At 37.0% G+C, this 27,280-nt stretch overlaps 1 protein-coding gene across 4 annotated transcripts in view; it reads right to left on the bottom strand.

Moving 5' to 3' along the window:
* Positions 1 to 27,280, bottom strand: part of LOC123866035 (insulin-like growth factor-binding protein complex acid labile subunit) — a 376,912-nt gene that overhangs the window by 241,460 nt on the left and 108,172 nt on the right. For all 4 annotated transcript variants that reach the window (XM_045907378.1, XM_045907369.1, XM_045907350.1 and 1 more), the window contains one exon: positions 25,216 to 25,261. The gene's annotated coding sequence lies outside the window, so the exon portion shown is untranslated. The remainder of the gene's footprint in view (positions 1 to 25,215; positions 25,262 to 27,280) is intronic.

Genomic DNA, 27,280 nt, shown 5'->3' with positions numbered 1-27,280 from the left:
CTATTATTGGAATAGTTTTACCTCCAAGAAACGATTTTCTCTAATAGTGGATTTTTTATGTTCTTGTTTCATTCTATTTTTAAAATTATCGCTCGTTTCTACAGTTTTATCGTTTCCCAACTCGGAGACTTTCTTTTCTTTTTAAATACCTATCTGCAAATTGTGTCGTTTTGTTTCAAATTGAGGGCTTTCACTGTATATATTTAAAGGCAGGTCTAAAAATGAGTTTTTTCATTCCATCAATCAGCCTGTGAGCATTCACTGCTCGCCATAGGATTTTCCAAGAGTGCGCCACCAAAACACGGTCTTCCGCTTTCCTCATCAAAAATGAGTAATTTATGTTATTAAATTTAATTTTGACAAGGAGCAATATTTTAGAATGAAGGCCTTGCACAATAAATATTTAATTACGTCTGGTTGGATTGAACAAATTACTATTGTAGTTGTAAATCAATTCATATTACAAATAAAATAAAGAGTTAAGGAGATGATAGAATGAAGACATTTACAAGAAATGGAGCAAATTGAAATCACAAAGGCGCAGTTTGTAACTTGTAAACAAAGCATCCTCCGCTTGTATCAAAGCAAGGGATCTAGTTCCGAGCGGACTTATCCATTTCAAAGTTGGCGTGCGGAGGGAGGACACGTTTTGAGCATCCGTAATCAAATTTTACTTGAGTCTTTAAGGGTTAAAACCGGCAACTTTGAGCAGCCCTAATAAATTATATTGCCGACAAAACTGCTCCCGAGCACGACACAGTTCGTTGACTCATCTAATTGGTCCAAATTTGAGACTCCATAATTGGCCGGATTCGGGCTGTGCGTTGCAAAATTGGTACGATTTCTACTAGGAGGTTAGAAGTGTCAAGGAGCCACAGCACTACCCCTCCGTCAAACATGCGTAATCGTAACTTTGGACTCGTAGAGCTAATGAAGATCCGTGAAGACGCAAAACAAATTTTGAAGTTCTGGGGGTGCTGACTTAAACTTTGCGGGGGCGGCGCGGTTTGAATACAGTACATTCTTGCTTAATTAACGCCTACCAAACGCCTGTTTCCTTGGTTATGTAAGTATAATGTAGCACATTTACACAACATGAACTTATTTATTGTTCCATCGGGCGTTCTAATTTTTTGTACACACAGAGTGTTTAATCATCAGAATCTGAATCAACATAAATTGAACAGAGATCCTTTTACAATGTTCCAACGGATGCTATAATTTATAAAGAAACCCCGATAAATGAATTAAAAGGCAAAATAAATGTTTCAAATTGATTCCAATCAGACTTGATCCAGTGTATGAACTAATAATTCGAGCACAAATTAGATTTTTTGCTCCAACGTACACTCGTAGTAAATGCGTACAATAAAACCCGAATCGTCCAAATCCTGCCATACGCCTAAACCCTAGATAAAATTAATGATCCGTTTTAGAGCGAGCTGTATCAATTCGGTATTCAATTCGTACCGTTCTTCTGATTGAATTGGGCGTCACATACGTTTGCGTAAGCCGCCGCTACCTAGCCGAATTACATATTATATACACGTACGTGTCTTTGCAAATTTTAATTACAGATCTGCGTACGCTATAAGATTCGTTCAACATTCGTGCGCTTCACAGAAACTAAGTTTTACATTTCACAATCACTGTTCGTTGAAACAAATTTCTTAACAAAGTGAATTCACTAAGATTCCCAATTAAACGCGCGGGAGTCCCGAACTTCTTCTGGGGCGACAACTTCCGAATCTCTAAAAGAATTCCTTCTCTAATTAGAATAAGTTTATGCATTTGGACTTTGGAGGTAGATCGACCTGGTGAAGCAACTTTTAATTACGCTACATCTTACCGTCAATCAGAAATGTTTTGGGCTCTTTTTACTCTCGATAAATCTCCACCACCATTATTCTCAGATTAACGACAACCAGCTGCTGGGTAGGGAATAATGTTTTTGCTTAGCGAGTTTCCAACCACGCGATTAATTTATCGCGACTTCGTACAGTTATGGACGGCTCGGAGCAGTTGTGGAATTTCTTTAGATGTAGTATCGTTTATACTGAACAAAGCACTAACAAAAGTTGTTGCCGCTTTGTTTTATGTGTCTTTGTACAGAATGCGAGTATACCACAGACCGCAAACATAAAATGTTGCAGCTCTTTGTTTAGCTATAGCGGTTGTAGAAGTTATAACATTAAGAAAAGAGCAAAAGTCAAAACCAATTTTCATGATAATAAATATTCAGGCGACGATTTTATATAGATACATGAAACGAAAAGCGACAATTGTAAAAGACAATCCAGGTTTTTATACATTTTACCTAGTTACTTAGGTATAGTCTGAATTGAAATTTGCCATGATTCTACTAATATTAGACTTTTTTTTAATTTGTGCTTCAATTACATCGAAACCGATCAATATGGTGTTTGCATGGTTACGAGCATCTGCGAAGTGACAGAATACTTTTATAACGGAAAATCGAATCCACGGGATTTTTAAAACCTAAACCCATGAGTGTGAAGCCGTGGGCATCTTCTAGTCTTTCATATCAACGATATAGTTAAGAAGACTAAATCTATCTATCTTCAAAATATCTTGGGCGATACTAAAGGATTTTGTAAGTAATATTTCCTCGCGCCTATCATCTTGGACGAAACTCATTTCATGCAAATCGCGGTGTCCCGCCCCCGAAGCTCGTACTATCGGGCTAAAAAGACGTTAGTTGGTCGCTTTCGTTCGCGCACTTAGTATGACATAGCCCATAGCCCACTAGCGCGGCACGTCGCGTGTAACGGAACACGCGCGATTTTTACGAGGCTTGACAGCTGGTGCGACAGGACGCGGCAAAGATACAGTCAGTTCAAAACGCGGGGTTGAGAATAATACAGCCCTAGTTCGCCGTTGCAAAAATGCGAAATGATACTGGATAGAAACTTCCTGCTAAAGGTGCTTAAAACGTGCTGTTTAGGGCTTGCACCTGCACCAAGGGAAGGAGTGGCGGCGTTATTTCATTCAAATATAACGTATATACGAGCCACATAACATATAAATATACGAGCCACGCGCAATGGCGCGATCGTGTCACGGTCTTAGGGGTTGCGCCAATTACACAGAAAATAAAAACGCGTGAGAATACCTGCGTAAGGTCACGCGCATTTTGCCGCGCTAGTGTGCTATGCCACTTATAAGGCAATTTAGAGAAAATGATAATAAACGGCCAGAGCCTTCTATAGAAGTCGAGAACCTTATCTCTGACGAGATGAAGGCTGGCAAGAAGAGTTGAGATTAAAAATAATAAGCAGTTTGAAATTCGGATTGGTGTCATTTGCATATTCGTTATTGTAGTAGTCATTACTGCAGCGTTGAAGGAAGTTGACTTTATTCAACTTTGATGCCTGCGACTATGTCCACGTGGACTACACAAATTTCAAGCGCAAATTTTATCCCTTTAGTGGTTGAATTTTTCAAAATCCTTTCTTAGCAGATATCTACGTCACAATAGCTATTTGCATGCCTCAGCCAGATCTGTCCAATAGTTTGAGCTGTGCGTTGATAAATCAGTCAGTCAGTCATCTTTTCATATTTTTATATAATAAGTATAATAGACTACCCTCGGCTTCGTCCGTGTGGATTTAGGTTTAAAAATCCCGCGGGAACTCTTTATTTTTCGGGATAAAACGTTGTCCAGGTCTTTAACTAAATCCCATCTAAATCCATGCAAAAAAAAACATAGTATCAATCAGTTGCGGCGTTGCAGCGTGACTGAAGGACAGATCAACAAACAAGCATTTTCGCGTTTCTATTATAAGATAACATTCAACGTGTTCTTATCATCATAACATAATGGAAAATATACAAAACAAAAATTATGAAGGCAATTCCACCCAAACATTTCAATACCTTCATAACTTTATATAGGAAATTTTTAGTCACCAGGATTAGAGCAATTTATTAAAACCAATTTATCAGAAAAGCGTCAACTTTCGACATTTATCCAACCAGATTGGATTAATAAATCTATATTCACTTGTTTGACGTAATCTAATCAAATTTTAGAAACGCATTTCATTACTGTTTTCAATACTAAAGTCTCATTTCAATGCTAATGCAATCCCACACATTTACTGCAACATCGATGCCAAACACTTGCTAAAGATCAATATTATTCTTTGCGTACAAGATTATCGCTTTCGCCGTATTGGTAATAGTTGAATCAGGCTCATGAATCATTGATACTATCTGTTCTAAGGTGTTAGCGCGCGTTCACACCTACATATCGTCAGCCGCTGACTATGAGCTTCGTTATTTTATAAAAGCTGAAAGTTCCTTTGCGTATTGTCCCTAACACAAGGAGGAACGATCAGTGACTATGAAGTTTGGATCATGGTGGCTTTGGGAGGTCTGGCGCGCGCTGGCTCTTAGTCCATTACACAGTTTACAGGTTCTCCATACATATTATTCAACTTTTGATTCACACCAAGAGCTATAAGGCTTTGTTCACACAAAACAGATAGTCAGCCGCCGTATGATTACTCACTGTGAGCCTCAGTGTGAATGTGAAGTCAGACTGTATTTTAGGGTTCCGTTCCTCAAAAGGAAAAACGAAACCCTTATTGAATCACTTTGTTGTCTGTCTGTTCGTCTGTTCGTCTGTCCATCTGTCTTGTCTGTTAAGAAAACCTATAAGGTACTTCCCGTTGACCTAGAATCATGAAATTTGGCAGTTAGGTAGATCTTATAGCACAAGTAAAGGAAAAAATCCGAAAATCGTGAATTTGTGGTTACATCACAAAAAAAAGTGTTTCATGTAAAAAAAATTTTCAAAAGAAAAATAAAACCGACTTCAAGAACCAAAAACACTAAAAAGTAGAAAATAATTTTTGTTTAGCTACACATGTAATGTACCTAGGTATGAAGTCGAGCGAGCATATTAAAACAAAATTAGAAATCCAAGAGTGAAGCTCGCCCGACTTCATACCTAGGTACATTACATGTGTAGCTAAACAAAAATTATTTTCTACTTTTTAGTGTTTTTGGTTTTTGAAGTCGGTTTTATTTTTCTTTTGAAAATTTTTTATTTCACAATTTTTAGTGGCCCCACTGTACTATAATATGCTATGCCCAGTTAAAACCCTACTGTTTACTAAGCTATTACAGTGATCGCGAGCAATTTGCTCTTATCCATTGAGGAGTTCTGTTCTCCATCTCCGAAGATATTCATCAGATCTTCACCAAATTTATATGGGACCACCTGCACAGTATACCCTTTCAAACAAAAAAAAAATTTTCCAAATCGGTTCAGGGGTCTTTGAGTAATCGGTGAACATACATAAAAAATATAAAAAAAAATAAAAAAAAAAAAAAAAAAAAAGATCCCGACGAATTGAGAACCTCCTCCTTTTTTGGAAGTCGGTTAAAAATAATGTTTCGATAATAATTAGTATTTTCAATTTTCACAGTTGATAAGTTCAGTGTGAACACAGCCTAATTTTACAAATCACGACGCCCGTCAAAACACCCAGTCATTCGATATAAGTGAAAAGATTTGTACATGTTGTATCCGTTCTCTTATCCATTCATTCCTTTTCATTGATTCAGCAAATTATTCATGCGTCAATACATAACCCCTTGGAAGCTTCGGAATTGTTATTAATACGCACAGCGTGATTCGCAAGTAACGAGTCACAGCTGTATGGAAATATTTTATCAGTTTCTTCGATATTTCTTCATTGCGGTGGTCTCAATAAGGTTTTAGATTTAATTTAATTTTTTTAGTTTCAAAAATTTATTAATTAGTTTTAATTTAGATTTAAGGTTTATTTTATAAAACTGTCAATTGTTTTATACCTAATTTTATATTTTGATACAAAATAAAAGTTCTCCGATATTACTTCTAATAATATCATGAATGGATTCAACATCATCTTTATTTCTAAACAAAAACTTTCATATACTTGAGTAAACCAGATGATGCCTACGAATTCGTCCGCGTGGATATTCCGGGATATAGAGTATTCACTCTCAGGTCTTTAATAGCTATATCTAAGTATGTAAAGAATCATGTTGACCAAGGACAAACCAAGAAACAAATACACACAATCAAAAATCTCCCATCTTAGAGCTTTTGTGCCACGTGCAGTGTAAACTAGTAGCTGATAAATAGTAGTAGACGATAAAATAAAAACATTACAATATTAGTTTTAGTTTGTTTATTAGTATTAGTTTGGTTATATTAAAGAAAATATTATTTCAAATAAGAACGCACATTGCAGATTTCATTAAAAATAATATGAAAATATTCTAATATTTTTCCAGATGATCACAATTTCGTTCAAATGCAAAACCAATTTTATTATTCGATTGAGGCTTTCACTCGTGAATGCTAAATATTATATTTTCGATGAAATTCTTTTTATATTTGGAATATTTATTTTTATTTGCGGTAATAATAAAATTCACTTAGATGTTTAAGAAAAAATCGTCAAAGAATTTTTAAATTTTTCGCCACACAATTCGCGATATCTCGAATCATTTGTCGAATTCGGATAGTGTAGGCGTACCATTATGGCGATATTTTGCGGTCCGCCCGCGGCTCTACTCGTATCACAGGCTCTATGCCTCTGACATTTTTATTCTTCCTAGGTATATGTTTTAGTATTATCCGTCTTTTATATAAACTCACAAAAATGCTCGATTCTCAGAATGGACAGGCCTATGAAGTATCCAAATATACCTAAATTTAAAATGTCATTTTTCTTTCTTCACTATAAAGAGTTTTATTTATTAATTTATTCTTGTACTAATAACCTACGTGTAGAAAAGACAACTTATCTGTACTGTAACGATTTCTTCCTGCATCCCTAAAAATATGTGGGACAAATAAAACTTTGATATGTAGGTAGGTACCCACCTAATGCTGAGTAGGTTCTGATTTTTTTTCTATCACCCATACCACACTATTGAAATTGATAATGATAACGATAGAAAAACTATACAGCCTCTTCTTCATATTCTCTTTCTAAAAGTGTGTCAGAAAGCATTGAATTATTATAGACACCACAGAATACTAAGTGCCGATTTCACCAACGCGACATCGAGTACTTAGGTACTCGATGAACAGAGGAATAAATTGGGCGAAATGACAGTTTTTGTATTGAAAACCTGCCAAATATCAAATTTACTCTCGGATAAGACTTATTTTATGTTGCTGAAATCGGCCCTAAACGGTAAAAAGTTATGTCAATACGTCTGTTTTTAAAATAACAAACACGGATTTTTTTATTGTTCTGCTCAGTGACAATTCTCATGCTCTTTTAACACTTCTATTCCTATTCTCAATTCTGTGGTAGAGACCATATTCAACTCGTAAGATTAATGTATAAGGCTTTGTTATAATATGTAATCTTACGGCTATGTGAACAGGCCAATGAGTACAAAGAAATAAAAGGAAAAAAAGCGGGGCGGCGTTTGCAGAAGAAATATTACTTATTTTTTTTAACGTAACGTAGACGACCGACTTTTGTTTGATATTCATTTTTACCGCGTCTGAACACGGTTACAATTCACGACAGTTATGAAGCAAGGAACAAAATAATTAAAAACACAAGGAAGGCTTGATCTATACTAGCAGATGGCAAAATTAGGCTTGAATCACCTAGGACACGGCTTACTAACATGGGCCGTCTAAGGATCTCATATTATAACGCAGGCGTGACATGCGTATGCCATGCTTAAAAATTAGAATATATTTAGATATTTTATTATTATTACTAATTGCACAGTTATTGATAGTCAAAAAGTGTGCAATGGTACCCAATTCGAATAAATGATTTGAGTTTGAGTTGAAGCAAATGGCTTTACGAATCTGGGTCCAAGCCCTTTTGAGCCTTCATTCTGATCATTATTTTCTGTCGTCTGCGGTAGGCTGTAGTCGACAACGCGGTATGGCGGTAATCACATTTGCTTTTGTTCGTTTCGGTCCTTTCATTCGCTTAATCGCGTTATTTTGGGGCTTTGGAGCAATCTTGTCTCGTACGAGACATAGCGTAGATTGACCGGGTGATTTATTAGCGTTCCCGGTACAATTCTAAGACTTCGAACCTTTTTCAATTTACTACTACGGATGTCTGCGGAAAGTACTTAACGAGTTCAATTACTTCAATTATGACTTAATTATTACACGACTACCAGAAAAAAAAGTGTAATGTTATCACGGTGGATGTATGTAAGTTACTTTATTTTACCATAACTTCTAAATAATGGAACAGATTTAGATTTATGGGGTATTGTTCGAATTCTAATAGGTATCATCCCGAATAACACTGACCCTAAATTTTTTGGAAAAGAATATTTATGGCAGCTGTATAACACCATTTTTTTTAATTTTTAGTTTATTTTTTGTAGCTGAAGTCGTGTTTTTTTATTTTTAACCCCCGACCCAAAAAGAGGGGTGTTATAAGTTTGACGTGTGTATCTGTGTGTCTGTGTATCTATGTATCTGTCTGTGGCATCGTAGCGCCTAAACAAATGAACCGATTTTAATTTACTTTTTTTTTTGTTTGAAAGGTGGCTTGATCGAGAGTGTTCTTAGCTATAATCCAAAAAAATTGGTTCAGCCGTTTAAAAGTTATCAGCTCTTTTCTAGTTACTGTAACCTTCACTTGTCGGGGGTGTTGAAAATAAATAAAGTCTTTCCGACCAAATTTTGCCCAAAGTGGTCAATCTACACGGAGATTAGCCATCTAGGCGGGAGATAGTAGGTAAGGTGCACGCAAAATGAAACGTTTGCACGATCAATAAACACCACAGAAAAAGCGTTTAGATTTCCTCATTTTTAACCCCCGACCCAAAAAGAGGGGTGTTATAAGTTTGATGTGTGTATCTGTGTATCTGTCTGTGGCATCGTAGCGCCTAAACGAATAAACCGATTTTAATTTAGTTTTTTTTTTAAATTCTCTTTTCACTATTTAAAAAATTAAGAGGAAGTGTCACTTTAAAGCTTTATGTCCTTAGGCTCATAGGTTGTCGACAAAGAGGCGGCGGAAGAGCGTGTCAGTGAGATAATTAGTAATCCACGACAAAACAGATCAAACGATCCTCTCTGGTCTATTTTAGAACTTAAACTCACATGAGTAGTACTCATAATTAGATAACTACGAGTATAATGGCTATACATATAGTGTAAAGCTCGGTATCCACCTACGCGGAGAGAATAGAGAGAGTAGAATAGAATACATTTTTAACCCCCGACCCAAAAAGAAGAGGTGTTATAGGTTTGACGTGTGTATCTATGTCCGTGGCATCGTAGCTCCTAAACTAATGAACCGATTTTAATTTAGTTTTTCTTTGTTTAAAAGGTGGTTTGATCGAGAGTGTCCTTAGTTATAATCCAAGAAAATCGGTTCAGCCGTTTGAAAGTTATCAGCTCTTTTCTAGTTACTGTAACCTTCACTTGTCGGGGGTGTTATAAATTTTTAATTTACACTTGTTATTCAAATAAACTTTTACAAGTGCTTTAATTGCATCGTCAAAATAATTTACCACTGGTTCGGAATGTCGTTGAGCGGAGAAGAAATGTGGTCAGTCGACCAATCAGATTCACAATAGTTGACGCGAAAAAATTATTCCGAACCAGTGGTAAATTATTTTGACGATTCAAAAGAACTTGTAAAACTTTATTTGAATAAAAAATATTATATATTCTATAATATATATTTCATAATATAATATACTATACTGTTTGTTGGTTTTGCTAGTAACTAGAGTGAACTAGAGTGAGGGAACTCTCGGTTTCATCCTGAATCGACGATATTATGTCAAATATTAGGTTATGGGTGACCTGAAAAAAAACTGACGATTCATAGGCTACCTAGCGTCAATTGTAGGAACATTTGACGCCTGCCTGTGACGTCGAAAAACTGTCCTAGCCACAGACTTTGAGTAGCAAGCTACCTACCGCAAGCTGTCCGTCCAGCGCGCCCGAAATTTTTCATAGCTCAAAGCTTTTCAAAGTTACCTGACCGCATATAGTCGTGTATCAATCCAGTAGATGCAGATGCATTGTCATCGAGTGACGTCGGCTGACAGCTGGGCTTGCTTATATTAGGGTATAGCCACATTCCCATTAGCCATATAAAAAATCAAACATTTCTATGAAAATGTTATTTATATGTATATTAGCACCTCCAAAACCACCAGGCAAAAAAAAATATATATTAGCCACAAAAAGTAATAATTGCAATAATTACTATCTATTTTTTTTTCTAAAATTTGAGATAAGTACTTTTCTTTTGGATAGGGCCTGGATTTTATTTATATGGGATTTGGTCCATCTGCTTTATAATGTAAACAATTTATCGTCGATCAATTCAATGTGGGATGACCCTTTCCCCTTACGTAATCCGTGGCTTAACATTCTGACGTGGCCGAATGTTTTTGTAACCACACGTGGAATGGCAAACATTTAGCATACATATTGATGTATGTGGTGCAGTGTATTTTTATAATTTTTGTGATAGTGGCTTCACCTTACACTGCAAGGAAATATCTAAATATTTTTTAAATACAAATCAAAATTGCGGAACCAGCAGGATTCGAACCAGAGTCTTCTGGGTTCACCACGCCCGATGCTCTGATCACTAAGTCACGGTTCACTGAAAACCACTGAAAGTGGCCTTCCAGTCGTCACAGGTTTGTTCCAAGTTCCATAACTTTCGTGAACTGTGATAATAATACATAAAAATTCAGCGGTGAATGTGTATTCTCTTTTACACTAAATATAAACATTTATCCCCCACTAAATCAATACACAAAAGTGGTATATTTATTAGGTAAGCTAAAACAAAAAACCTCGTAGTCAGCCATGCCAATAATTCGGCGACGATCATTTCATTCGGCAAAAAGATCGCTTGCCTACAGAATATAAATTAGATAAATGAACGAGGCATAGATAAAACAGAGAGATGTTAGAAATAATTTATCTGTGTCGATAAACTATTTGCTTATTTATACTTTCATAGAAAATTTTATCGTATTGTCTTTACTATTTCTGGTATAACTATTCTCTACCAATATTATAAATGTGAAAGCACGCTTGTTTGTTGGTATGTTGATTTGTTCTTCAATCACGTCGTAACATAGGAATGGATGGACGTGATTTTTTACAAGGATCAAATGCGAGTTGGATTCTCACATAAAGGGCTCTGTAAGTACCACCGTACAAGAACTTTATTTTTTAATTTTTTTAATTTTTTAAATTTTCATGGCCGCCATTTTGAACTCTCTACCTATATTATGGCGGCTACAGCCCGCTGACAGATAAACAAATGAACGGACGGCCTGGTCGGACAGCGAAGGCTTAGTAAATAACCCTTAGCAACGTTGACACTCTTCGAGTACGGAATCCTGAAAATATCGATATAACAGAGCGTGGCATATTATTATTTATCAAATGTAGACAGTCGAGCCAACGTTATCACGAAGGCCTAACTAACACGGACAGGACAAATTCACATAATTCAATATGATTTGTTTCCATTTGTCACGCGACAGACTTATCGTTAATCGATTTTAAGGAGTCATATTTTTTTTTAATTAAAAAACAAACAATACAAAAGTTTGAAATGCACAGAATGTATCATTGCCAAAGATAAAACGTTATAAAAAGCTTCTTTGGGGATTCTTTAAGAGCTGTGCATCACTAAGCGAAGCAAGCGTGTTTTCCTGTTAAATCTCCAAGCCAAACATACTTCCTTTCGCAGTTTTTGTGAGGTCTACAAAGCCTAAAGTTATTATACTGACTGAGGAATGTGCCCCGCGGGCCTTATTTTGATGATGTCATTTTCGTCTGCACGTGGGTGATATGCTGACACTTAAATTCGGATTGTTATGACTTTTTTGCACTGTCTGAAGGCCATTATAATAAGGAATCAAAATTATTACAAGTAATAAATAGGTATTACAGTTCAACTCAAAAACTACTGACGACATTAAGAAATTTGGTCGATGAGGAAGGTGGAGGACCGTGTGTGATGGCGTGGAAGGGCTATAGCAAGCAGTGGACGCAAACAGGCTGATTTTTGGAGAGAAACAAATATCTGTGTCTGTGGTTTGTTAGATTTCCGTAGAAATGTGTGTAGTTCCAAAGGTACACTGGCTCCAATATTTGTATGTGAATCTTTGAGCCCGTCACATTTATAAAGCACTAGAGGATGCCCGCGACTTCGTCCGCGTGGATTTAGGTTTTTAAAGATCCCGTGGGAACTGTTTGATTTTCCGGGATAAAAATGCCTATGTCAATTACAGGGACGCAAGCTACCTCGGTACCAAATATCATAAAATCGGTTAAGCGGATGGGTCTTTAGGGATCCCGCGGGAACTGTTTGATTTTCCGGGATAAAAAGTAGCCTATGTCCGTCCCCGGGATATAAGCTGACCCTGTACCAAATTTCATCAGAATCGGTTAAACTGTTGAGCCGTGAAAAGGTAGCAGACAGACAGACAGACAGACAGACACACTTTCGCATTTATAATATTAAGTATGGATATGGATAGTACGCGACAGGTCGAGATGATAATCAAGATGGGGACGCCCCGCACACCCGCACAGCCCCCCCGCTAACCCGGTGCGGGATAATGCGGGATATTTCCACCCGAACAAAGCTAGGGCGTATCCTACCTACCTAGTGGGTAGATAATATATTATATTGTATATAACTAGTACCTACCACCAATTGTTTTTGATTCAATGCGCCTTAATTGGATGAACATTGTCAACGTAATCATTAAAACAATCAACTATGCAAATAAGGCTTAATTATTTAATTACTCTACGTTTATTAATTGCATGGAAGCGCTTCGGAAACTTCATTTATACCTATATTACTTAATTTAAATAATTTTGGTTATATCAACTTAATAAAAACAATACAATACTTACCTATACCAACTCTTTATGAGCAAAAAATAGCTCTTGTACTGAAGAATCGATATAGGTATGGTTTCCTTAAACATTATTTACGATTGAAAAATCGGCCGTTTAGTATATTTGGACCAGTGATATGAGAATATAATTTGGACTAGATTTGGACTATATAAAACTTGGCAGTTTAATATATAAATAGTCACAGTAAACCCAATCACTGATTTATAAAGATACTAATTCTAACTCTATTTTTTTTTATTTTATAAAAAGAATATTAGCCATGCTAATCATGACTAATACACCCCTTTCCCTTCCAATTAAGCGTAAAGCTTGTGCCAGGAGTGGATGCGACAAATTACAACGGGTGGGGTTTGAAACCCCGACCTTTCGGAATTCAGTCCGCTCCTCAACCGTTGAGCTATCGAGGGTAAACTCTATGGTTCTAATACTCTGCCACTTTGTAGCGTGCAATATTACCTACTAATATTTGTTAGAAGTTCCAAATGCATGTGTGAAGTGAAGTTTGCTAATCTGCACTTACTGGCTATACTTATTATCTACTTATCTAGCAAGTATTAGGTAAGTAGGTAATACAATTTAGTTAAAATTTCTCCAACATAAGAGAAACTAGAACTTATTTCCTGCACTGGTGTTAAATTGTATATCTCAGAAAACTCTTGCTTCCCTTGACATCAACAATAAAAGAAAATTACTCCATACTCTATTCTGTATAGTGGCACTCAAGTATAGAGTTTACTTTAACAAGTGGAACACCTTTGTTCTTGTGAATATAACTAAAGCATTCTACTTTATTATACTAGTTGAACCTATCCATTATCTTAAAAAAACAATAGGAATTTCCTAGTGCCAGTCAAAAAATAGGTAAATCAGTCAAAAAAAACTTTTTCCAGGTGTTATGGGCGAAGTAAATTGCACCTAGTTAATACAGCTGTGAGCTCCACCTTGAATTTAATTTCACCACAACCCATGACCGGCTCACTACAGATCACTGGTTTCCTCTCAGAGTGAGAAGGATTTTTGGTGAGGAGGATTGATTTACCACGCTGGCAATTGCGAGTTGGCAGTCTTTACATACCTTTGAAAACATTATGGAGAGCTCTCAGGCATGCAAGTTTCCTCACGATGTTTTCCTTCACCATTAAATCCGTAATTTAATTTATTATTGTTTAATGACTCAATGTGTTTTCTATGAAACATTGTGCATTGTATGAGGAGGGCCATGATCATTGCAACTCAGACCTTATGTAGTATTATTGTCATTATTTGTTACTGTGAACATATGAGTAAGTTAAAATAAAATATTAAGTAAGCAATTACTTTATTACGTAATTTAAAAAAAATTGAAGTATAGGGAATAGAAACCGAGAATTTGCTATGAGAATTGCAATCTCGCACGCTCCTGGAAGTAGCTGAGGCAAACTTTTATGTATTTTTGTTGTCATTCCGGAATATTTCCACTTTGCCGTGTTATGCTAATTCCTACGAACGACCGGTGTAATTTTTATTTCTTTCGACTCGAGGCAAGGTTTTTATGTCGTTTTGTATAAAAGATTTTAGCGTCAAATAAAACGATAAATTAAAACCAACGCGAACGTCAGATTAAAGCTTTCAGGTTTTATTATTTATTCTAAGACACAGGTGCTAAATCTTTAGCATTATCAAAAGTATATTGTTAATACTAAACAATCACTGTCAACTGATAAATGTCCACAGCTGAACATAGGTCTGAACTACCCCACGCACCGGTCTTACGCTGCCAGAATCCGTGGCTCCTTGCGACTCGTTTGATGTCATCTACCTAAAATGGGGGGTCTTCCAACGGTACACTGATCATCAAAAAATCATTTATTTGCAGTTTTCTGAAAGGAAAAGTAAACAATGAAATCTAAGGAAGGAAAATAAGGAAAAAATGGGAAGCAGGTACTTGCCAATATTTTCTTTAAACTAGATTCACTAAACATACTTAAGGTGCCCACGCACTCGAACTGAACTGCAGCGGAACTGCGCGTCGCGGCAGCGCCTCGCACGATATTCTCTCCAGCCGCGACGCGCGTACCGCGTAGCGCGTCACCGCGGAGAAAATATCGTGCGGGGCGCTGCCGCGACGCGCAGTTCCGCTGCAGCTCAGTTATAGTGCGTGGGCACCTTTAATCTTAGCTTAATGGATGCCTGTTCTAATTTTTTTGTTTTATTATAATATTTGTTTACATAATGTTAGATAGCTTTAGCCAAGATTTCCCAAAAAATTAGCATTTCACAGGAAAGTGGCAATACAGCGAAATGACAACAACAAAAACACACGGGTTTGAATAAAACAGCAATATTACAGGGAAGCCAGCGGAAAAATTTAAATGAGATGCAAAAAACCATTGCGGTGCACTGCGCTAATGGTGTTGCCCGCTTTAAAATATTTTCCCCTGGGAAATGGGGTTAGGCGCGTCTCCATTCAGCCGGGCCATTGTTTAAGAGGTTTAAAACCTTGGCTCTGCTGCTCTAATGCTTTTGTTTTAATATGTAAATTTACATTGCAAACGGTGTTGCCAGTTACGAATATTAATGTTGGTATGGAGTTAAGGACCCTTATTAAAGTATTAGCTGATGTGATTATGACGAGTATTCTTTGTCCTACCAGTATTTATCCATTGTTTTGGACGTGCGAGTGTGCGGGGCGTACCCCCGCCTCACACCCCGATTGCTATCTCAACCTGTCGCGTACTATACATAATATGTGGATAGGTCAAATAATACGTCGCAACCCTTCTGATGTAATTTAGAAATTATTAATTTCAGACAGTTCCAGAACTTGAACTAGACCTAATAGGTCCCAAGAATGCGAATAAAAAACCAGTTTTTAACGATCAAACTTTGATCTATTCAAATCAGTTCTTTGCAGGTAGAAATCAGTATTCTTTACGCTTTAAAAGCGTTACACAGAAGTAGTACAAGTAGCGCCATTGGAAAGAGCTAATAAAGGTTCAATGAAAAGCACCGATTGAAAGCGACGTCGATATCGGGGCACTAGAGCCGGGAACGCAAGACACGTTCCATTGAACTGATGAAGGTGGATTGGTGTTTCTAAAAAAAGATGCCACAGGGTTACCTGTTAGAGCATGACAGGTTTCGGAAGAAAAAAGTGAAACCATACCCAAGAAAAAGTGTACGTTATCACGAATAGACATGCAAAAGTAGGAGATATGTAAGAAAACTGACTGACTGACACATGATATCAAAGAACAGCATAAACTGAAGTACAAGTAGCTTCATTGGCGAGGAATATGATATAATAAGTTGTTGTTGTTAATTATTTTAGTGGTTTTTGTTGTGCCACAGAGCACAATTCACTTCGCCAAAGACACGTTGCTTGGAGAAAACACAGTCTTACGCTTTTCATAATTAAATAATTAAAGCTGTGTCAATAATGGTAGAGTACTAAAAAAACTACCAAAAACTTTGTGTATTTGTACAACTATAAAACTCTAAAGAACACCAAATAATATGGTATTAACCGATTTCGAAGCCTTGGCGACAAATAGTTACCTATTACTGGAAACCCCCCCATTTTTAACGTTACCAATTATAAGTAGGCACAAAAAGTACTTACATAAAAACCAAAAGCGGCTAATAATAATCGATTGCACGGGTCGCAGCCCTACACAAGTCCTGTATCAGCGTTGGTATTTGAGCCATCCATTCAGGGTGTAAACAAAGAGGCATCGCAGGCTGACTTTTAGCCGGGTTAATTAGAATGTCAACGACACTTATTAATCAAAACGACATAGGCGTTCGCTCGACGTTCGGCGGTGCTTTGTCTACAATATTTTGTGAAGGCCCCTTTCCGTGGCAGCGTTTTGCGCTTGACGCGTCATTTGGAAACCTTTAGTGATTGTTTAATTGTTGTCTCTCGTATTGTTCCTCTCAAATGTATCGCTACTCATCTTTTAAATAAATTAATTAAAATATTATTCTCGTTTCACTTTAATTTATTTCTTAGTTGTTGAGATTTTTCTCTCCAGCTGTTGAGATTGATTAAAAAACTGAAAACATTGTAGGTATTTTTGCCGTAACGATAATAATTTAGCTGAGCGATATTTTTCTTTAGTTAAGTTTTGATCATTCATCATCTCAACCCATCGTCAATACACTACTGAGCACGGGTCTATTCTCAGAAAAAGAAGGAATTACGTAGGTCGTAGTCCACCACGCTGGGCAAGCGCAGATTAGCAGACTTGATTGAAAATTTCCTTCGCCGTTAAAGCAAGTGATATTTAATTTGCTTGGATTTTAAATAATGAATAAATATTAAAAGTATTATCTTTACTGCTTGTTTGTGCGACTCTACATTTCATTTAAAAAAAAAAACTGTTTCCACGTCATGTCCGCATCATCCGCGTCTTTCGTTCCTATTCGATAGACCTTGGTCCCACACCTAATAATGAGAACTTTTAATTTCAGGAACCTTGAGTAACCTTAGTAAGTTAGGTAACATTAATTTTCTAGTTTACTCTTACACTGCGTCAACTTCAGGCAATTTCAGTTTCAGTAAGTATTGTAACTAGATTTATATATAACTAGCTGATGCCCGCAGCTTCGCCCGCGTGGATTAGTCAGATCCCCTGCAGCATCAGGATTGAGGAGTTGGACTCCAAATTTTTTATGAAACAATGTCGCAAAGTTCCTCTATCGATTAAAAAAGAAATGACGCAAATCGGTTCAGAAATCTCGGAGATTTCGGTGTACATAGGTAGAAAAACACAACTCCCTTTTTGAAAGTCGGTTAAAAAAGTAGCCTATGTTACTCCCTGGTCAATTCTCTACTTGTCTGTGAAAATCCCGTCAAAATCGGTTCAGCCATTCCCAAGATTAGCCTTTTCAAACAGACAGACAGACAGACAGACAGACAAAAATTTTAAAAACGTGTAATTCAGTTATAGCATCGTTCAAATAATCATATGACCTTAATATGCGGTAGTTATTTCGAAATTACAGACAGACACTCCAATTTTATTTATTAGTATAGAGTATAGATGAAGATATGAACAGAAGGAGCAACACGTCTACCTTGATAACCTCTTAATCTATCTCAGCTTTATCTCAAATATTGTACGTAATTACGTTAAGGATCACACCCACATCATGCAAGCGTACTTGTGACGTTGCGGTGACGTCATCAATCACGTGTGGAGGAGGCGGGATATATATAAGCGTTACGACAGAAAAGGCGGGGGCATTCTTCATTAGATGCTTGCGGAAAGAGGCTGTCAACATTACTTATTAATCATACTGACTCATCATCTAATAATGTCTAGGCTTTTTATTAGTGACTTATGAATTATGATTTAAGTATTATTATAGTACCTACTACTGTTTTGCTAACTCAATGTCTAACACTGAATTATATCAACTGAGCTCATTTGACATTTATTTTTAATCCATTGAAGGTTTTCTACGTAAAATTATTGTAACGTCACTCAACGAAGCAGCAATGTAGAACCAACTAATGCCAACTGAGCTCGGTGGCTATCATTTAGTGTTAGAACTGAGTTAGCGAATCCCCCTGCTGGACTGCAAATTAAATACATATATTATAATTTAATTCTTATGGGTTACATACAGAATTTGATACAAAAATAAAAAGTAATTCAAAAATTCAAAATTCAAAACATTTTTATTCAATTAGACTTTTACAAGTTCTTTTGAATCGTCAAAAGCATCTACCACTGTTTCGGAATGCCTTTCCTACCGAGAAGAACCAGCAAGTAACTCGGCGGTTGCTCTTTTCAATACAAACAAATAACAAAACCAACAAAAAGTATACCTATATAGAATCATAATTAAGTAAAAGAAGTTTACATTAACTTTCTTTGGCCTAAATGTAAGCACATTTAGAAATAGGTTTAAACATTTAAGTAAGAAGTGATGAAGCAATTCAGTGGTTTTATAGTTTGAAAACTTTTCGAGCATTACCGACCAAAAGAAATTTCTCGAACGTGAAACTAAGTTCTTCGTCGGAACAAACAGGGACTTGCGAGGAGATAAATTTCGCGATGAAAGTTACTAAAGGAAAGTATCACACGATTAAGATTACGTAACTAACGGTCTCTCAGAAGTTCTATATTTTTGCAGTATCAGATGGTCTTAAATGTTTGGAAGTTCTATAAGACTTTAAGGGCATCGTGTTTTTTTATGTCAGCGATCTTTTTACCATCTATCTTGCATCTTAAGGACGTTCAAAAATGTTGAAAGGAAGTAGTCCAGTATGATTTGATAACATCGTAACTTTCCGAGTGATGTGCGCTGAAAGAAGTCTTGAAACAAAGTCAACATTAATTTATGAACTCTTCAAACTATTAAAAATACTGCCGAGATATTTAGTCAACCAATAATTTTATAGCGACTTTACATTTACCACCTACCTAGCGCAGATTTTGTGGTCTCCAAGGTTAGTTGGTTTGTTAGTTTGTCCTTCCTTCGTCCTTCAATCACGTTGCAACGGAGCAACGGATCGGCGTGATTTTTCGCATGGGTATTAATTAAATAAGGGCATAGTAAATTAAGTATAAATAATAATTATTGCAAAGGGACAAAATCTTAGGTATCTATAAAATCTACATCGTGAACGGGAAAAAGGTAAGAAACACGTTCACTGGCAGCACACCAGATTGTCATTACAAGATAAATCAACATGTTAACATTTAAGATCGCAAAAAACAATTATGCCCTCTGTAATTGGACGCCATTCCCTCATTCCGCTTTTACTTCTTAAATGAGATGTTTTATGGCTTTTTATTCGCTCATATGTCAGACATGTCATTATTTTGTGTAACCTTTTATACCAATTACGAATCGAAACCAATCTGGAATAAAAATTCAATAACTGTCTCGGCTAAAGTTGATTTTTTAATTGACAGGGTGTCATGTAACGAATGATGATTTAGAGCTTCCGAGTATAAGTAGTATTTTAAACTATGTAGTTTACTGGAATTACTATTGGTTCTTTGGATACTATTGGTGTTTCTAGCGACCCATATTGATATCATTATCCTTGACTTTTATCACATCTTTTATACTTTTATTAAACTTATTCGGTTTTTTTCTTTTAATGTTTTCTTCACGACTGAGGCTCAACTTCTCCTAAAAGCCAGGATATACTATATTGAATGACAGACTCTAGTACTAAATACTAGAGTAAGTGGAAACCAGATAATATAACCTGAAATGCCTCATTCACGACATGGACTGTACTGTTGGGATTTTAGTGGGTATTCTGGCATTGCCACTGACACGTAGGCTTTTATACAGCATGCATATTTGCATTTTCCCCACCGGAAAAAGGTGTCGTTTTAATTCCCTCCTTTTTTTTAATCACTACCAACAAAAAGTGGTAAACACAAAACGTAAAAGGCACGGAAAGCCAATTATTATTTAAATAAGCAAGTTAAATCAGCCATAAATTGTGGGTAAGTATCACGTGACGCATGCGCCTCGCGTGTCTCGTGTCTGCTCCTAATCAAATCGTACCGGCACGCGAGCTGTGAAGTCCAGCCTTTATAAATAACAGCAATTAACACTAGAAAAACAAAGGCTTACTGTGTTGGGTTAGTCGATAGCAATTGATTTGTTTTACGAACCGTATCATTGGGGATAATTGCTACACGAAACTATTACCCGAATTCATAGTACACTTCATAGGATCATTTCTATGATAAGTTCTTAACAAGACACTCATTGCGTGAGCCCAGTACCGGAATTCGATAGTCAAGATAGGGGCCTCTTTAGAGGGCCATTCAGAGGACAAAATGACGTCATGACGATATGTGTCATATCATCATCATCATCATCAGCCCGTGGACGTCCACTGCTGGACATAGGCCTTCCCTAAAGAGCGCCACCACACCCGGTCCTCACCCTTCCTCATCCAGCCACTTCCCGCCAGCCGCTTAATATCATCGGTCCATCGTGCTGGAGGGCGTCCCACACTACGCTTGCTTAAACACGGTCTCCATTCAAGGACTTTCCGGCTCCAACGGCCATCGCCTCTACGACAAGCATGGCCTGCCCACTGCCACTTCAGCTTGCTAATAGTTTGGGCTATGTCAGTGACCTTGGTTCTCCTGCGGATCTCATCTGTGCGGTGTGTCATATGCAATTATGCATTGTATTAAGGGTGTGTATGACATGCCAGAATCGTCTTCCAAAGAAGGCCCTATCTTGACTATATTAATTCCGGTGTTAATCATCTCGCCTCGAGTGTTGATCACTATTAACAGGTAGCCACCGAACCCATTTGACATTTATCTTCAGTCAGGTTTGCCATGTTTTACAGTTTGAAAATTCGTCTCGTCTAATGAAGGCGTCTCCCCCTCCTCATTACCCGATTGTCATGTCTACCTGTCGCGTACTACAATATTGTAACATCTAATCTAAATAATGAAATAACTTGCAGTGATTTAGACTATAACGAACGTGATATAAACTACTATAATATAAACTAGTTTATCGTAAAACTTCGAACAGTTAGGTGCCATTGCAATACATCAGGTTCCCTTATGCGAATACTTTGTCTATTTCCTGAATGAATTCGTTCACCAAATCGTTTCCGATGGGGAGCCAGAGACAGGGGCACCATTGTTTGTGATATTTCGACCAGAAATTATTGAGTTAAATTCGTCCGGAACCAATCCGCGAGATGTAAAGATATAAGCCGACCGCTTTGTGCGTTATTCGTTTCATCTTTATTGTTCACGAATTTCCGTAAAAAAAAAACACATTTTGTACGTTGCAATTTTTTCTTTGAAGGTATTCGTGTTCAAGTTTTATGCTCTTTCTTTTAATTTAATTTGGGGATCTGTTTATTTTTTTTTTTGATTTTTGCTTTGTTTTAATTTTTTTTTTATGGCCAAAAATACAAAACTTAAATTCCTTCTAGATATCTCTTCCGTGTCACTCATGATTGTTTTGCTTAAAATTGCTTTTTTACAAGTTGAAGTCAGCGAATTATTTTTTAGGATAAAAAGTTGCTTATGTCCCCCCTATAGTCAACTTTCCACCCCGCAAAATCATAGAACTTCAGTCTGTTTAAAATACATATACCCATATAACGTTCACGAGAAATTCTATATGCAAAATCTCAAGTTTCTAGATCCAACGATTTTAGCTGTACGTTGCCAGTTTATTCTTTCAGATGCACCGGTGCTCTGTAGTGAGCCGGCGATGGGTTGAGATGATGAGTTTCAGATTGATATGTAGCTAGGTAAAAGCGGGATGCTCAAAATCTCAGCTAGCTATCTTTTTCAGTTGACTTATTCGCAGTTCCATCTCATCATCGGGTTCGTGTTCAATCTTCTAAATAGAAAAAGTGCCGTCAACGAACCGGGCCAAGCGGTACGATACCTATCGAACGCCAATACTCTAATACCGGTAATGGACGCCGACATGGGATCCCGATAGGGTTGGCACCTAATTAATTACATTTTTTGTTTATTTTTTTAGGATTCTGTACCCAAATCCCCATTACTATTTACTAAAACTCCGCTATCTGTTAATCTGTCAATGAGAAAAACTTGTTTGTTGCCAGTCTATTTTGCTGTAACATAATATTATGATGCTAGAACCATAATAATGTCCTAAAGTTAGGACTTGGGTATAACGGCCTCTTCTTTTGATAAACAGAGCTCAACTGATTTAAGATGACAGAATAGTGTCAAAAACTTCCAAGGTTATGATAAAAATAATGTCAAAAAGTGTTGAATATTTTAAGATTATAACGGCTGCAAACTCTCTCTGCATACTAGAATTTCCAGTGAAAAGATTAGGTATATTCTACACTTTTAAATTTCCTTCTTATTCATGTAAAAATAAATGTGAATTTTGAATGCTCAGGTTTTTTGGGAAAATTTCTTTTGCTGAGTTTTTAATATTTTTAAAGAGAGTTAAGAGGCAACCCTATCCGTAGTTCGATTTTCCGAATCGTTTGCGCCTTGCCACGGCAGATAACAAGAAATGTCGCGACTATCTCTTTATGTGCATCGAAAATTGCCGCAGGGCGTTCGCCAGGCACCTCCGGGGACCTCCGCTAACATACGTTCAGATCTGTCTCAGATACTGTTCTGTTCCGATTGCCATGGAACTAGGATAATAGGGCTTATTCTAAGAACCCATTGGATAAATGCTTCTACTTAGTGTATTGCTTATTCCACTAGACTACAAGTACTCCGTTAGCTATGTAAATGGATAATAAATCCTTGCTCTAAGAACCCATTGGTTAAATGGTTCTGCGTATTAGATAGTTTGTTCTAAATTTTATGTGCATCGAAAATTGACGCAGGGCGTTCGGCAGACACCTCCGGGGACCTCCGCTAACATACGTTCAGATCTGTCTCAGATTCTGTTCTGTTCCGATTGCCATGGAACTAAGATAATAGGGCTTATTCTAAGAACCCATTGGGTAAATGCTTCTACTTAGTGTATTGCTTCCACTAGACTACAAGTACCTACTCCGTTTCAGATTTTCCTAAGAAGAGAGGGCAAGAAACTAAGCAGTTATTTTTTTCTAAGGGTACTAGGTAATCAGGGCAAGTTATTATGAGGGCGTGCTTACTATCTAGAGTTTTTAACAACATTATTCAAATACCGCAGTCCCCGTTGAACAGGAATAGATAATGGGGACAATGGGACTGATTTTTTAACCCCCGACCCAAAAAGAGGGGTGTTATAAGTTTGACGTGTGTATCTGTGTATCTGTCTGTGACCTCGTAGCGCCTAAACGAATGAACCGATTTTAATTTAGTTTTTTTTAATAATTTTATTCTAATCCCGCTGGCCCCGTTAATGGGGACACGGCTAATGGAGCCAACGGGACTACACCTCTACACAGAGTGAGTATGTTATTTACCTACCGAGGTTCGACGAAGCTTTCTAGACAGAGCAATCGTGCGGTTATGTAGAGACTTGAGACGGCCCCAGTGATTCTGGGACCTACATGGCAGAATTATGGCAGAGTCGTTGTGGTGGTCATTTACCATGTGATCAAAGGCGTCGAAGTACTGTGTCTCTTCTTTTACTGTGCTATCTAGTTGTTATCTAGAAGACAGTGTACCAATTTTATTTTTCAAGTCCTTCCTTCAGGTAAAATGCCGTCAAGTGCAAATCCATCGATAAAATTTGACATCCGCACTGTTTTAAAAATGATATTGAGCGTAAATAATTGTTCCAGCCCGATAACCTCGAACGGGAGATGTCAGATGACTCTTGGAGTATAGAGTTTGGGAGGATGGTCCTTACATTTTGTTGAAGTGTTTTCGGGGAACGGTCGAGGGCTCTTAATCTCTTTTTGTAAATTTAATAAAAAATGGTGTATGTACCCGTGTAATATAACTTTTTTGCTTTTTGCTTACACTTTCGCTTTTGCTAAAAATCGAAGATTGGTACATGCGCGGTTGTGCTAAAATTATGTTTTTTTTTATAAAACCTAGTTGACACCAGAAATAGGTGCAAGTCGGTTGAGGTCAGTTCAGGAAGTCACTGATAAACTTTTAGGGTTCCGTATCTCAAAAGGAAAAAAGGAACTCTTATAGGATCACTTCATTTTCTGTATGTCTGTCTGTACCTCTGTGCGTCTGTCGTTTATGTCAAGAAAACCTATAGGGTACTTCCCGTTGACCTTGAATCATGAAATTTGGCAGGTAGGTAGGTCTTAATGGTACAAGTAAAGGAAAAAATCAGAAAACTGTGAATTTGTGGTTAGATCACAAAAAAACTGTTTTCATGAACAAATAATTAGTATTTTCAATACCAAGTGGGGTATCATATGTAAGGACTTTACCTCTGCATTCGAAAACAGTTTTTCATTTATTTTTATGCATAATTCTTCTTCTTTGTCGTTACACTCTTGGCAGAGCGGTCGTGGTCATCATGAAGTGACGTTTTGGGGGGCAGATGTTACACGCCTCACGAGCATTCGCCACTTCTCCCTGCTGGTCGACATTCTGGTACATTCGTGCACGGCACCGCCCACTAGTAATAAGGCATAATAGTTTTTGATTTATCGTGCAAAATGTCGAAAAAATACGACTGCAGTACGGAACCCTTGGTGCGCGAGTCTGACTCGCACTTGACCGGTTTTTTGCTATAAAGACCAGCTTGGAATATGTATAATAATACCTGTACCTACCTGTAATGTACCTACTCGTTGTATCCATAGACCACACTTGTTTAGCAGGTGTTAAATAAATCTAAGTTCTTATAAAATAATTTGAAATTCGTGAAACATGACATACCAGGAGAGTTGCCTTTTGTCCCATAAGACTGTCATCACTGCGTTAACTGAAAAAAAGGAAAACAAAATCAGTAAGTATGTATTTAAAAACAATATCTACCAAAATAGCTACCTTAACAGGGCTCTCTCCGTCACTCGCTTCATTCAATCGTAGTTCCAATTTCATTTGAATATTAAGCAACCAAAGTCCATGAAATTTTGCAGACATATTCTAGAAACTAATATCTGTGTCTGTGGTGTTTTAGATTTTTCTAAAAATATGTAATATTAAAATTACAGGGGCTCAAAGATTTGTATGTAAATTTTTAAGACCGCGTAACTTTGAAACCGAATATTTTAACAAAAATCTGGAAAACCACAGACATAGATATTAGTTTCTAGAATATGTCTGCAAAATTTCATGGACTTTGGTTGCTTAATATTCAAATGAAATTGGAACTACGTTTGTATGAAGCGAGTGACGGAAAGGCTCCTCTTAATAATAACTAATAACATAGTTGTACATAGTTGTTATGAATAAATAGTTAACTTTTTGCATTTTCAAACTTACATTCCTATAACTATTCATTGTTCATGTATGTAATACCATGTATGTGAATTTCTCTATTGCATCATAGTTTTTAATGCCTGAACAGATTTAGATTATTATATTTGAATTGTTATCGATAAACGATGCTGCACTTCGGCTCCACTCCACTCTGCAGGTGTGCGGTGCGCCTTACAGGTCTACGTAACAATGTAGAAGAGCAAACTAGAACGATGCGGCTTCACATAGCTGCATATAATAATAATAGAAGATGGAGTACTTCGCTTCCATTCAACTCTGCAGGTGTGCGGTGCGCCTTACAGGTCTACGTAACAATGTAGAAGAGCAAACTAGAACGTTGCGGCTTCACATAGCTGCATATAATAATAATAGAAGATGGAGCATTTCGCTTCCACTCAACTCTGCAGGTGTGCGTTGCGCCTTACAGGTCTACGTAAGAATGTAGAAGCGCAAACTAGAACGATGCGGCTTCGCATAGCTGCATTTATAATAACATGTATCTACTTATGAAGCTGGTTTGAAGCGAAAGTGGCCACCGCAGACGGTGAGCAAACAAAGTACCTACCTAGCGCCCGCCGCATTGCAAGGTAATGTTTCTGAAAGTTTGATTTATAAAAGCGAAAATGCTGTAACCGTAGCAAAAATACTGAAATTTTCCAACAAAAATCGTCTTACACAAGCATTGAGTAATTTTTTTTTTCACTAGAGATCTATATATTCATAAGCTACGTAACCCGTTTTTTAATGATATAAGTACGTCTTAAAATGATAGTATAATATTGTCTTTATGGTCATCCATGCAAGATGAGGGGTAATAGATTGGCATGGTATGGGCATGTCATGTAGAGGGAAGAAAATCATGTCACTAGAAGAATGTCAAATAAGCATGTAGAAGGAAAAAAGAGGAGAGGAAGGTCAAAGAAAAGGTGGATGGATTGCGTGAAAATGCGTTGACGTATGACAGAAGTGAGTGGAAGAAAAAGACATGTTGTGCCAAGAAGAAGAAGAAGAAGATCTATATATGCGTAAAAAATCATGTCGATCCGTTGCTCCACTCCAAACCAATAAACCATCAAACGAAACACATTTTTGGATTTATGTGATGATTTCGTCGAGGATACGCGAAGAATCGCCAAAAAGATCAGGTGTGACCTGACCTTTAGTAAGTTGAATAACCCCTATTCATTTTTCCTTAACAAGCCTGCAGTCTATTGTGAAGAACATTGCAGCGCGCGCGTGGGAATGAGATGCGATTTCGAATCATCTAGATTAGGTACATTGCCTTATACATTACAAAGTTACAAAGATTGTCTGTTACAAAGGATGCATAATAGTTTCACATTGCGTCGCATTCGCAATCGCTAAACTATTTAAAAGGTGACAAAGTGAAACAGTCCCCTCATATTTGTAAAGGCGCGTACATTTCAGATGCAAAAATGTTAAGACAGACAAAAATAATAATGTTTTGCCTATATAGACAGGGATTTTTAAAAATGTAAACTGACATTTCAAGTCATGA

Source organism: Maniola jurtina, chromosome 1 (assembly GCF_905333055.1).
Source record: "Maniola jurtina chromosome 1, ilManJurt1.1, whole genome shotgun sequence".
Lineage (NCBI taxonomy): Eukaryota > Metazoa > Arthropoda > Insecta > Lepidoptera > Nymphalidae > Maniola > Maniola jurtina.
This window is presented reverse-complemented; position numbering and strand designations above follow the sequence as displayed.